Genomic DNA, 14,076 nt, shown 5'->3' with positions numbered 1-14,076 from the left:
TACTTTCAAACACACACACATGCCATTTATAGGTTTCAAACTCCTACCTAACTATATTATGACACTCGGGAGAGACGCATTAGCAAAGTGCGCTATTTGAATTGCTGTGAGGTTTCCCTTCTCCTGCTGTACTTATAGGGTGCTGACATCATCCATGCTGAGATAGCGGAATGTGCATCCTGTAGAGTGCTTTCACAGATGCCAAAAGGGACATCTCCTTTATACAGACTTGCATGCACACTAACCCCCTCCACACGCATTGAGTATTTACAGGATTCAAACCCCTACCTAACTATGTTATGACACTCAAGACGGACGCATTAGCAGAGCGTGCTATTCATTTTACTGGGAGGTTTCCCTTCTCCTGCTGTACTTATAGGGTGCTGACATCATCAGTGTTTAAAAAGGGGAATGTGCATCCTGTAGTGTGTTCTCCTAGTTGCCAAAAGGGATATTTCTTTCATACATTCTTGAACACACACGAGCCCCCTCTACACACACTGAGTATTTACAGGATTCAAACCCCTACCTAACTATGTTATGACACTCAAGATGGATGCATTAGCAGAGCATGCTATTCGTATTACTGGGAAGTTTCCCTTCTCCTGCTGTACTTATAGGGTGCTGACATCATCAGTGTTTAGAAAGGGGAATGTGCATCCTGTCATGTGTTCTCCTAGTTGCCAAAAGGGACATTTTCTTCATACAGACTTGCACACACAGTAACCCTCTCCACACACACTGAGCATTTACAGGAATTAAACCCCTACCTAACTATGTCATGACACTCGAGACGGATGCATTAGTAGAATGTGCTATTCGCCTTACTGGGAGGTTCCCCTTCTCCAGCTGTACTTATAGGGTGCTGACATCATCAGTGTTTAGAAAGGGGAATGTGCATCCTGTAGTGTGTTTTCCCAGTTGCCAAAAGGAACATTTCCCTCTCACACACACAAACCCCACTCACACACAGAGAATTTGCAGGATTCAAACCCCTACCTAAATATATACTGAAGAAAGCAACAAATTCCACAGGATACTTGTAAAACAAAACACTGAAAAACAGCTATGAGAATCCAAAAGTTAGTAAAGATGCTGTAAAACCTGGTCGTTGACTATTCAAAGACCACCAGGCTATAATTTAAACCACCAAAATTTATTTCTTGAAGCGCTTTTCGTCTGCTTCATAAGCAGACTTCTTCAGAATACATTAACAATCCAACCTACTGCATTTAAAACCTTAATTGGTCATCAGCTATATGACTAATTGTTAATTAAAAACCTTAAAGGCAAAAGACTAAATACAAAATACCTCATAGTCAATGAATTTGACGTTGCTTCGTATGATATACACAGAAAGCTATCGTACTGTTTTTCAAGTATTTAAATACATAAACTACATGTGTACGTCTGGTAAAAAACTAATAGAATACATGTTATGTCTGTAATTTAAAATACGTACTGGTGAATCTAAAATACAGTAAAACCTATAAACTTTAAAGTAAAGAATAAACCTTATAAGGAAAATACTTATAAAAATACAAATGCAATTAAACAAGTCCTAAATGTAGTAAAGTAAAATATGTGTGACAATCGTTCAAATAATTATTTAAACAAAAAGATGCACCCATTTCATAATTCGTTTTCAGGGTGCTGTATAAAAAAAATGCATTTATCCAAACACAATACATTTTGTAACAAGTGTGAGCACATAAATACAAATAAGTGTCCACCCATACCACATATACCCCTAGCAAAAAAATGCACTAATGCCTACATCTACCTTTTAAGACTTATGATACTCAACAAACAAGATATGGAACATGCTTCGTTAAGACCTGGGAAATGGTAAGCCTCCAACCTTATCTGCCAGTGTAGTTCAAGTGCCAACAACTTTAGTGACGCTGGGCCACCTCTGTTGTCCACAACTAGCTGGTCTATAGCTATGAATTTAAATTTATGGGTGGGGAATTCGACAACGTGTTTAGCAAGGGCGTTAGTTAATTTATGTTTCTTAATAGCGTACTGGTGTTCATAAATACGCTCCCTAAACTTACGTTCAGTCTTCCCCACGTAGTATGCTGAACAATTTTGGCATGACGCTAAATATACCAACATCTTAGAGTTGCAGTTGTTCCTATGTTTCAATTTGTACTCTATGTTGTTGACAGAAAATCTACTAGATTCGATGATGTAATTACAAAAATTACAGGCGTGACATTTAAACATTCCCGGGGATCTTGTACTGGGAGGTTTCATCTCAAACCAGGACTTGAGATTCTTGTCTTTCCTATAAGTTACTTTAGGACACAGACCTAATTTAGAGGACACCCCTGGGTCCGCCCTGAACAAGTGCCAATTCTTCCTGACTATGTCCCACAAAATGTCACTGTCCATTGCAAAGGTGGTAATGAATCTGGGTAGATCCACCTCAAAGGTCCTATCCACAATTCCTAGACTCAAATTACTGACAGAGGATGTCAACGAGGTGGGGACAAATCTATCCTTGATTGGTAAAAGTGGTACATAGACGTTAGACCTCCTTTTAAGTGTAACTTCTTTAACTAGATCGTCAATAAGTTTAAAGGGGTAACCCCGACTCAAAAACATCCCTTTAAGTGTTGTACATTCAGCTTCAAACATGTCATCTCTACTGGTGATTCTTGCTGCCCTTACAAGCTGTCCTTTGACAACTGCACGTTTCTGTGTGAAAGGGTGACAGCTAGTAAAATGCAGCAAAGTGTTGGAATACGTGGGCTTCCTGTGTACCTTAGATGTATAGCATAAAGCAGTGGTATCCTTTTCTAATAGGATATCCAAGAAAGCTATCTGCTTAACATTGAAAGTAAAGGTAAATTCCAGGAATTCTGTCGTGACATTTAGTTGGTCAACAAATTCAACAACCTGTGCCTCATCTCCATTAAAAAGAATGAAAATGTCGTCCAGGTTACGTGTATAGAATGCTGAATATTTACTAAACAAGGGGTGATTGAAAACAAATTGGTGTTCCCACTGTGCCATGACCAAGTTCGCCACACTAGCCCCGTAGGGCGAGCCCATACCAACTCCCACTGTCTGTAAATAGTAATTGTCCCCAAACATAAAGAAGTTCCTAGGTAATGTTAAGTCCAACAATTCACATACTAATGAGATATCGTAGGTACTGGCCTCCCTAGCTCTCAGTCTATCACCTACCCAGTCAATTGCTATATCCTGTGGAATGCAGGTATATAGATCTTTGACATCCACCGTGAGGAAGTTGTAGCAGTCCTCATATTTGATCTCGTTCATTCTGGACAAAAAAGTCCATGAATCCTTACAGATCTGTGTCTCCATAACGATGTATTTACTAAGCACATAATCCACCACTTTAGCACATGCGTAAGATGGTGAACCTCGGCTGTCGATCAGAGGACGCAAGGGTGGGTTGGTTAAATTTTTGTGGATTTTGTGTATGCCAAAAAAATAGGGAGTCCTGGGGTGGGAAGTTGTCATGTAGTGATAAAGGTCTAGGTTGATCCTTGATTCTAAAAACATTTCCTCAATCTGTTCCTTAATGATTCGGTAGGCACCATTAATTTCATTTAAAGAACTCAATGCATACGCTGGGGTGTCTAGTAATGCTGACATACGATCAAAGTAGTCGTTGTTGTCGAAAATCACCACCCCTCCTCCTTTATCGGGTTTACAAATACGTAAATTGTTGGAGCGCAAAACCTGTATACAATCAATTTCAGAATTATTAGTAGTGTACCTTCCGCATAGTTTGGTATAGGTACTATGTGACTTTGTTTTTGTTTTAGTACATCTTATGTCAACCTCACAGACTTGCTCGAACATAGACAACAGAGGGTGGAGAGGGGGATTGTACGTGCTAGGTACATGCAGTGGATTAGGTACATCAGTGTAAGCCCCCCCACCCATCATAAGTCTAAAGTTGAGCTTCCTAGTGAAGGTTTTAACATCGATTATAGCCTTCACCAAATCAAATTTGTGATGTGGAACATATGTATGACCCTTAGCCATAAGGTCTGCCATTTCGGGGGTAATAAGAGTGTTGGAGAAATTGTAAACTTTGAAGTCACCCAAGGTGTTGGTGCTGATGACTGGACCTTGTTGCCCCTGGTCCTCGTTCGTGCCATTAAATGATACGAGAGACAAGACTGCTTCATCACTAGACACTTCCTCTTGTGTAATGGGAGATAAATAATTAAGTGTCAGTACCGCTAACGACTGGTCCTCCTCTGATTCATTTGGTTCGACCATTGACGTTGAGTTTTGGGTCTTGCTCCTAAAAAATTCTCCTGTGAGTTAACATTATTGTTACAGTTAGTGTTGTTTCTGTTCTGTAACCTCTCACTCCTACGTAGCTCTACCAAAGGCATACATTCATTAGTCAAAGTAGAGTCTTCCTGAGTGATATTGTCGAAGTTATCATTTACAATAACAGTTTTGCCTGCATTAGGGGGAACATTGTGATTTGAACTAGTAATATAAGTTCGAGTATTAGCCCTTCGAACCTGCCCTAAAGGGGGATTAGGATAAGCTGACCCTTCCCTATAGGCTTTTGAGTCCCTTTCCAATTTTTTGACTTTCACTGATTTTAGTTTAACAAGATAACTGTCAATACTACTAAACAGTCTAGTGTAATCAAACCTGTACCGGTCAAAGGCCACATCAGCCTTTATAACATTATCCAAAGCATTAGCTTCCAAATTAAGCTCATCAACCTGTAATGAGTAGAATTTAATCATAACATTAAGTAGCTCGAACCCATGCCTATCATACATAGAAATCAGTTCCTGATGAAAAACAGAATTGGTGACCAACCCAGTCGGGTATTGAAAATGCCTTAGGCCCTTTGGCACAATTTTCCGAGCTAAACATTCATTAAAGTAAGCAATTTCGAGTTGTAGTTTTTTGATTTTAAGCATGATGTTGTCCAAAGTTTTTAACTTACTGGAAATGTCAGGTTCAGGAACAGTACATTGAAAGGGTGCTGTTGTTAGTTCAGGCTTAAATGATGGATTGGCACAGACCCAGTTAGCTAAATCTGGGCAATTCATAAAATTGTTACTCACCGATGTCGGTAGATTGGTGGTCCCTGCAACTGCAAGGTTAGAACCAGAACCTTCATATTGGCAATTCACATTAGACACGGAGTCAAGACCGAATCCTTCCTGCTGGTTATTGTTGACAATGTTGTCCACGGGCGGTCGGCTACTGTCAGATATTAAAGCCCTTGGATGTTTGTACAAAGAGCTCTTAGTCCTGACATCAAAAGCTGGTAAATGAGGTAATGGGTCGTTCACAAGTTGAGAAGAACGCTGTCGGTTAAAAGATAAATCCAAGACGTTGTTCTGCTGGTTCACATTACATCCTAAAACTGGAGTTCTCCTCTGCCCTTCGTTGTGAATGACAACCGAACCTGCTGGTTGCAGGTTAACGTTCGACTCAGGAGCCGGAATTCTCCTCTGCCTTCCTGCGTCGTCTTCAGTCCTCCCCACAGTTACAGAACCTGTAGCCGAAACACCGTTATCAGGAGTGGTGTACTCCCGGTGGACCGGGTTAGATCCAACATCCGTTTCTGGTGAAGGTGTAATGTTCCTCAGTGGAGCATATGTACAAACACCAACTGAAACATCGTTGTTAATAATTGTACTGCTGGCAGGTAACTCGAATGTTCCATGCAACGGTGTACAGTTAGTTACAGGATCAGTTCTTAAATACGGATTAGTCTTAACGCCTTGCGCTTTTTCCAGCAGGTCATATCTACATAAAATAGAATCAATTTTACTAAGTAGCAAGTCCAAAGATTTTGAATTCAAACTTAAAGGGTCATAAGATTTTGAAGGTTGGATATCAGGTGATGTAGAAGGTGGTTTTTGGTTACCTGGCGAGCTCGATCTAAGAAGCTCTGGTATACCATTAGGAAACTCACTAGCTGGTTCAGTGACAGGATCAGACGACATACTGAAGAAAGCAACAAATTCCACAGGATACTTGTAAAACAAAACACTGAAAAACAGCTATGAGAATCCAAAAGTTAGTAAAGATGCTGTAAAACCTGGTCGTTGACCATTCAAAGACCACCAGGCTATAATTTAAACCACCAAAATGTATTTCTTGAAGCGCTTTTCGTCTGCTTCATAAGCAGACTTCTTCAGAATACATTAACAATCCAACCTACTGCATTTAAAACCTTAATTGGTCATCAGCTATATGACTAATTGTTAATTAAAAACCTTAAAGGCAAAAGACTAAATACAAAATACCTCATAGTCAATGAATTTGACGTTGCTTCGTATGATATACACAGAAAGCTATCGTACTGTTTTTCAAGTGTTTAAGTACATAAACTACATGTGTACGTCTGGTAAAAATCTAATAGGTTGCATGTTATGTGAGTAATTTAAAATACATACTGGTAAACCTAAAATACAGTAAAACTTATAAACTTTAAAGTAAAAAATTAAACCTTATAAGGAAAATGCTTATAAGAATACAAATGCAATTAAACAGGTCCTAAATGTAGTAAAGTAAAATATGTGTGACAATCGTTCAAATAATTATTTAAACAAAAAGATGCACCCATTTCATAATTCGTTTTCAGGGTGCTGTATAAAAAAAAATGCATTTATCCAAACACAATACATTTTGTAACAAGTGTGAGCACATAAATACAAATAAGTGTCCACCCATACCACATATACCCCTAGCAAAAAAATGCACTAATGCCTACATCTACCTTTTAAGACTTATGATACTCAACAAACAAGATATGGAACATGCTTCATTAAGACCTGGGAAATGGTAAGCCTCCAACCTTATCTGCCAGTGTAGTTCAAGTGCCAACAACTTTAGTGATGCTGGGCCACCTCTGTTGTCCACAACTAGCTGGTCTATAGCTATGAATTTAAATTTATGGGTGGGGAATTCGACAACGTGTTTAGCAAGGGCATTAGTTAATTTATGTTTCTTAAAGTCAAAAACAAGTCAAAAAATTGGAAAGGGACTCAAAAGCCTATAGGGAAGGGTCAGCTTATCCTAATCCCCCTTTAGGGCAGGTTCGAAGGGCTAATACTCGAACTTATATTACTAGTTCAAATCACAATGTTCCCCCTAATGCAGGCGAAACTGTTATTGTAAATGATAACTTCGACAATATCACTCAGGAAGACTCTACTTTGACTAATGAATGTATGCCTTTGGTAGAGCTACGTAGGAGTGAGAGGTTACAGAACAGAAACAACACTAACTGTAACAATAATGTTAACTCACAGGAGAATTTTTTAGGAGCAAGACCCAAAACTCAACGTCAATGGTCGAACCAAATGAATCAGAGGAGGACCAATCGTTAGCGGTACTGACACTTAATTATTTATCTCCCATTACACAAGAGGAAGTGTCTAGTGATGAAGCAGTCTTGTCTCTCGTATCATTTAATGGCACAAACGAGGACCAGGGGCAACAAGGTCCAGTCATCAACACCAACACCTTGGGTGACTTCAAAGTTTACAGTTTCTCCAACACTCTTATTACCCCCGAAATGGCAGACCTTATGGCTAAGGGTCATACATATGTTCCACATCACAAATTTGATTTGGTGAAGGCTATAATCGATGTTAAAACCTTCACTAGGAAACTCAGCTTTAGACTTATGATGGGTGGGTGGGCTTACACTGATGTACCTAATCCACTGCATGTACCTAGCACGTACAATCCCCCTCTCCACCCTCTGTTGTCTATGTTCGAGCAAGTCTGTGAGGTTGACATAAGATGTACTAAAACAAAAACAAAGTCACATAGTACCTATACCAAACTATGCGGAAGGTACACTACTAATAATTCTGAAATTGATTGTATACAGGTTTTGCGCTCCAACAATTTACGTATTTGTAAACCCGATAAAGGAGGAGGGGTGGTGATTTTCGACAACAACGACTACTTTGATCGTATGTCAGCATTACTAGACACCCCAGCGTATGCATTGAGTTCTTTAAATGAAATTAATGGTGCCTACCGAATCATTAAGGAACAGATTGAGGAAATGTTTTTAGAATCAAGGATCAACCTAGACCTTTATCACTACATGACAACTTCCCACCCCAGGACTCCCTATTTTTTTGGCATACCCAAAATCCACAAAATTTAACCAACCCACCCATGCGTCCCCTGATCGACAGCCGAGGTTCACCATCTTACGCATGTGCTAAAGTGGTGGATTACGTGCTTAGTAAATACATCGTTATGGAGACACAGATCTGTAAGGATTCATGGACTTTTTTGTCCAGAATGAACAAGATCAAATATGAGGACTGCTACAACTTCCTCACGGTGGATGTCAAAGATCTATATACCTGCATTCCGCAGGATATAGCAATTGACTGGGTAGGTGATAGACTGAGAGCTAGGGAGGCCAGTACCTACGATATCTCATTAGTATGTGAATTGTTGGACTTAACATTACCTAGGAACTTCTTTATGTTTGGGGACAATTACTATTTACAGACAGTGGGAATTGGTATGGGCTCACCCTACGGGGCTAGTGTGGCGAACTTGGTCATGGCACAGTGGGAACACCAATTTGTTTTCAATCACCCCTTGTTTAGTAAATATTCAGCATTCTATACACGTTACCTGGATGACATTTTCATTCTTTTTAATGGAGATGAGGCACAGGCTGTTGAATTTGTTGACCAACTAAATGTCACGACAGAATTTTTGGAATTTACCTTTACTTTCAATGTTAAGCAGATAGCTTTCTTGGATATCCTATTAGAAAAGGATACCACCGCTTTATGCTATACATCTAAGGTACACAGGAAGCCCACGTATTCCAACACTTTGCTGCATTTTACTAGCTGTCACCCTTTCACACAGAAACGTGCAGTTGTCAAAGGACAGCTTGTAAGGGCAGCAAGAATCACCAGTAGAGATGACATGTTTGAAGCTGAATGTACAACACTTAAAGGGATGTTTTTGAGTTGGGGTTACCCCTTTAAACTTATTGACGATCTAGTTAAAGAAGTTACACTTAAAAGGAGGTCTAACGTCTATGTACCACTTTTACCAATCAAGGATAGAGTTGTCCCCACCTCGCTGACATCCTCTGTCAGTAATTTGAGTCTAGGAATTGTGGATAGGACCTTTGAGGTGGATCTACCCAGATTCATTACCACCTTTGCAATGGACAGTGACATTTTGTGGGACATAGTCAGGAAGAATTGGCAATTGTTTAGGGTGGACCCAGGGGTGTCCTCTAAATTAGGTCTGTGTCCTAAAGTAACTTATAGGAAAGACAAGAATCTCAAGTCCTGGTTTGAGATGAAACCTCCCAGTACAAGATCCCCGGGAATGTTTAAATGTCACGCCTGTAATTTTTGTAATTACATCATTGAATCTAGTAGATTTTCTGTCAACAACATAGAGTACAAATTGAAACATAGGAACAACTGCAACTCTAAGATGTTGGTATATTTAGCGTCATGCCAAAATTGTTCAGCATACTACGTGGGGAAGACTGAACGTAAGTTTAGGGAGCGTATTTATGAACACCAGAACGCTATTAAGAAACATAAATTAACTAACGCCCTTGCTAAACACGTTGTCGAATTCCCCACCCATAAATTTAAATTCATAGCTATAGACCAGCTAGTTGTGGACAACAGAGGTGGCCCAGCGTCACTAAAGTTGTTGGCACTTGAACTACACTGGCAGATAAGGTTGGAGGCTTACCATTTCCCAGGTCTTAACGAAGCATGTTCCATATCTTGTTTGTTGAGTATCATAAGTCTTAAAAGGTAGATGTAGGCATTAGTGCATTTTTTTGCTAGGGGTATATGTGGTATGGGTGGACACTTATTTGTATTTATGTGCTCACACTTGTTACAAAATGTATTGTGTTTGGATAAATGCATTTTTTTTATACAGCACCCTGAAAACGAATTATGAAATGGGTGCATCTTTTTGTTTAAATAATTATTTGAACGATTGTCACACATATTTTACTTTACTACATTTAGGACCTGTTTAATTGCATTTGTATTCTTATAAGCATTTTCCTTATAAGGTTTAATTTTTTACTTTAAAGTTTATAAGTTTTACTGTATTTTAGGTTTACCAGTATGTATTTTAAATTACTCACATAACATGCAACCTATTAGATTTTTACCAGACGTACACATGTAGTTTATGTACTTAAACACTTGAAAAACAGTACGATAGCTTTCTGTGTATATCATACGAAGCAACGTCAAATTCATTGACTATGAGGTATTTTGTATTTAGTCTTTTGCCTTTAAGGTTTTTAATTAACAATTAGTCATATAGCTGATGACCAATTAAGGTTTTAAATGTAGTAGGTTGGATTGTTAATGTATTCTGAAGAAGTCTGCTTATGAAGCAGACGAAAAGCGCTTCAAGAAATAAATTTTGGTGGTTTAAATTATAGCCTGGTGGTCTTTGAATGGTCAACGACCAGGTTTTACCCTACCTAACTATATTATGACACTTGAGGGAGACGCATTAGTGGAGCACACTATCTGAATTACTGGGCATCTGTTCTGTACCTGCAGTATTTATAGGGTGCTGACATCTTTATTTCTACAGAGGTATGTACATGTAGTACTACCTGTCAGGTGGGGGATAGCATATAAATGCATTTGCAGCCACCTACGTCAGGGTCAGATATGCACATCGCACTGGCAGGTTATGTTTTATACCATGCTTTGTGACCACATGACCTGTAACACACAACACAACCAGTCCATAACACCACACCCACATCCAGGACACACACTTAGCTTCCCTGGGAACAGTGCCGGGATATGCAGGTGTTCACATACACCATTCCAGTTGTTAACATCAGGTACAGGCATATTGTGTGTGAGAACTACTCAGGCCTCTACCACTTTACCCTACAGCCACTACAATTTGTGGGTCCATGTGCTATGGCAGAACCACACACCACAGCCACATGGGGGAATACATATTGCACCTGTCCATCTGCAACGTGGGTACTCACTGTTCCACACCAGAGGTAGACCTCCATTGTTGATATCTGAACTTACCCACCTTTCCCTGGACATCCATATCCCATCCCCACCCCCAGGCAAGGTTGTCACTGCACACAAACTGTATTTAGCACAAGCAGACTCTACACTTGTGAAGACTGGGGTGGACAACTTCAGAGGACCCATGCTGGGGGACTATACTGGCCACTCAGCATAATCCTTGACAATTGCATTCTCTGAGCATGTGTACGGTTTGCAGTGATCATGCTGTCCCACATATACCCATGACTGCTCCACAACAAGACACCTGTCAGGTGTACACCAGCTATATATGAGCCGTACAACAGACAGAGTGAGCTAATACATTGCAGAGCTGTAGCCCACAGAGGGAGGACATCTGTGAACAGTTCCAGCATGGCACTTCATTCACACATAATCATTACAACACAGTGTTGACAGTGGAATTGTCCAGAGAATGCAGATAGGGCTCCCCTCAGTCTGTTATTGATGGACACTTACTGTTAGAGATCCTCAGCAACCCTCTTCCAGCACACACCGACAACATGGCTGTGGCTTAGCACATTCAATCCCTGGGACCTCCACGGTGCCCCTGCTTGACAGAGGCACAGCTCACTAGCCTCACATGTTGCCTTATGTGACCTACTTTACAGTGGCACAGTAGCCTACTGTACTGGGGATGCAGATGCCAAGCACACTCTGGCTGAGCTGTCATTCCCTAGGGCAACAAGCCTAGTATTGACCTCTACACCCATATGTTCAATTGTCGGATGCACAATATTTGTTGTGCTGTTCTACTGTTTGCAGGTCTTTATTGCCATAGCATTCCCTGTTCCTATGACCAACTTGTGTATCTATGGAAGATGTTTGCATATGACGGCGATCCACTATATCACTTATGTCTCTGTAGTCATTTACTGTGTGCACTGGGCAGATTGCTGTGTTGTGGTTGGTTCCTGGACTGACACGCATAAATACCAGATATGTGTGGCCAACTGCTAAACGGAGATATGGCCTAAGTGTGTGAGCATGCCCAGTTCAGCCTTTCCATGGCATGTTGTCTGACATATGCCTCATTTATCAAAGTGTGCGAGCATGCCCAGTGTGAGCTTTCCATATGTTGCACTCTGAAGTCCACCACATATTTGGGTGTGTGTGAACTTCAACAATATCTCACGCTTATGGTTGTGTGTTGGGTGTCATGTTGTGTACTAACTGGCCAACTGCTTCGTGTCTGCCACAACAGGGATTATACTGTGCCTGCAGGGATTGCATGGGATACTTTGCAGACAGTTCTCAACATACTTTCATAATGACCTAACACTGTAGTACCGTATAGTGTACTGGTTCAGTACTTTCACTGTGGTGGACAGTATCCTGGGCTTTAGTCCTATGACTGCTTGACATCTTCATAGTGAGCACAACAGACTGTGTAGGGGCCAGTTGTGCACATATGACCATGTTGCATTATGTTCAGATATGGACTACCTACACCAGGCTCGTCCAACATTGGTAGTGTATTCCACAACATGGGTGGACATTGGCGAACATTAGCGATGTTCCCTAGGCCATTTCTGATGCTAGTCACAGGGTGTGTTTGTCCTTCGACACACATTGTAACTGGAGTTTGCCATGACATATGTCATGGTTAGTATACTGTGCCTCTGTCTACCTGTGACATAACAGTGATACCCAGGGTTAGCCTACCATCTCCCATCCACTCATCAGGATTCCTCTTGAGGGGTGTCGATAAGTGACTCTCTGGCTGACCTGTACCAGGAGTTTACTGAAGAGTGGGGGTGCCTTCTGTGTTATGGATCATTCTGTACAGCTTGTCCAATGTATGTCAGTGCTGGGGTTCAGGTCTCTCATGTGCATAGCTCACTGCCATTCAGATTGTACAAGGTTCAGCATGTTCATTGATTCCAGGTTGGACATGGCTTCATACATCAGGCACAGCTTGCCTGTAGCTGGGCAGTATGGCAGTGTGTGGGGCTGCAGTTTCTTTACTCAGGCAACACATGGCATCTGTTCATGCTCTTTGCTACTCCTGGTGGGGTACTGTTGTGGACTTTACAGTTGATGGAGGTGTCTGCTGAGGTATATCCCACAGGGGCTATTGTAGTCAATTGTGACGCTGATGGAGGATGACTGCAGAGCCACAGTTACATCCCCTTATCTACATCTGACAACCTTCATGTTTGGGTGGGTATATAGTATATGTTTCTGCGAACACTACAGCCACATGTTTGTCCAGTGCAGGATACCTATCACCTTTTGTACCCAGGTCTCACATTACATGTTAGGTACGTCATGGGTTAACACCTGTGTGGTAATTTGTGGGCACTTACTGTATATCTATGTTGGTTGTCTATACACAGTTCTGCAATTAGCTTGCTGACATGGCTATGGCTCCAGTTGTCTGTTTGTAGGTGGCCCTTTTGTGGGTTGCTTGTGTCAGCTGGGGGTCGGATATGGTGGGCTGTTTGTACTCCTCTGCATACATGTTCAGTCACAGTCCTTCCATGTTGGCCTATACCTATGGGACATATATACAGAATGGGGGGGGGGCAGGACCAGGCCTTGTGGGATGCCACTCATATCTGCTTTGTAGTCTGACATGGATGCGGCATGTCTGACCATGTCAGTTCTGTCCTTGGTCTGGTTTGCAACCCCTCTACTGACATAGGGGTATATATTTAAGCTGGTGAACATATCCATACTGAACTCGTATGGTATTGTCTAGAAGCATGTGCACGGTCCAGCTACGCTGTGTGGACCACATTGCCCTCATCAATGACCTTAATGACTGCTTCATATGGGTCAAACATGTTTAGGGGCAGGATCTGCAGTTACGACAGCCACACTGTGTAGGGTCCAGTATCAGTAGGTCCACAATAGCCTTCTGTCTGTGGTACATACTGATCCTTTCCATAGCTGTGCAGACCAAGCTTGTCAGGATCCTGGGGTGGTAGTTTGCAGTATCCATTCAGGCAATACCTTTGTTGTGAAGGACCACTGTTGTTGTACACTGCTCTTTGGG

The sequence above is a fragment of the Protopterus annectens genome, chromosome 6.part0, assembly GCF_019279795.1.
Source record: "Protopterus annectens isolate FY-2018-M chromosome 6.part0, PAN1.0, whole genome shotgun sequence".
In the NCBI taxonomy this organism is placed as follows: domain Eukaryota; kingdom Metazoa; phylum Chordata; order Ceratodontiformes; family Protopteridae; genus Protopterus; species Protopterus annectens.
This window is presented reverse-complemented; position numbering follows the sequence as displayed.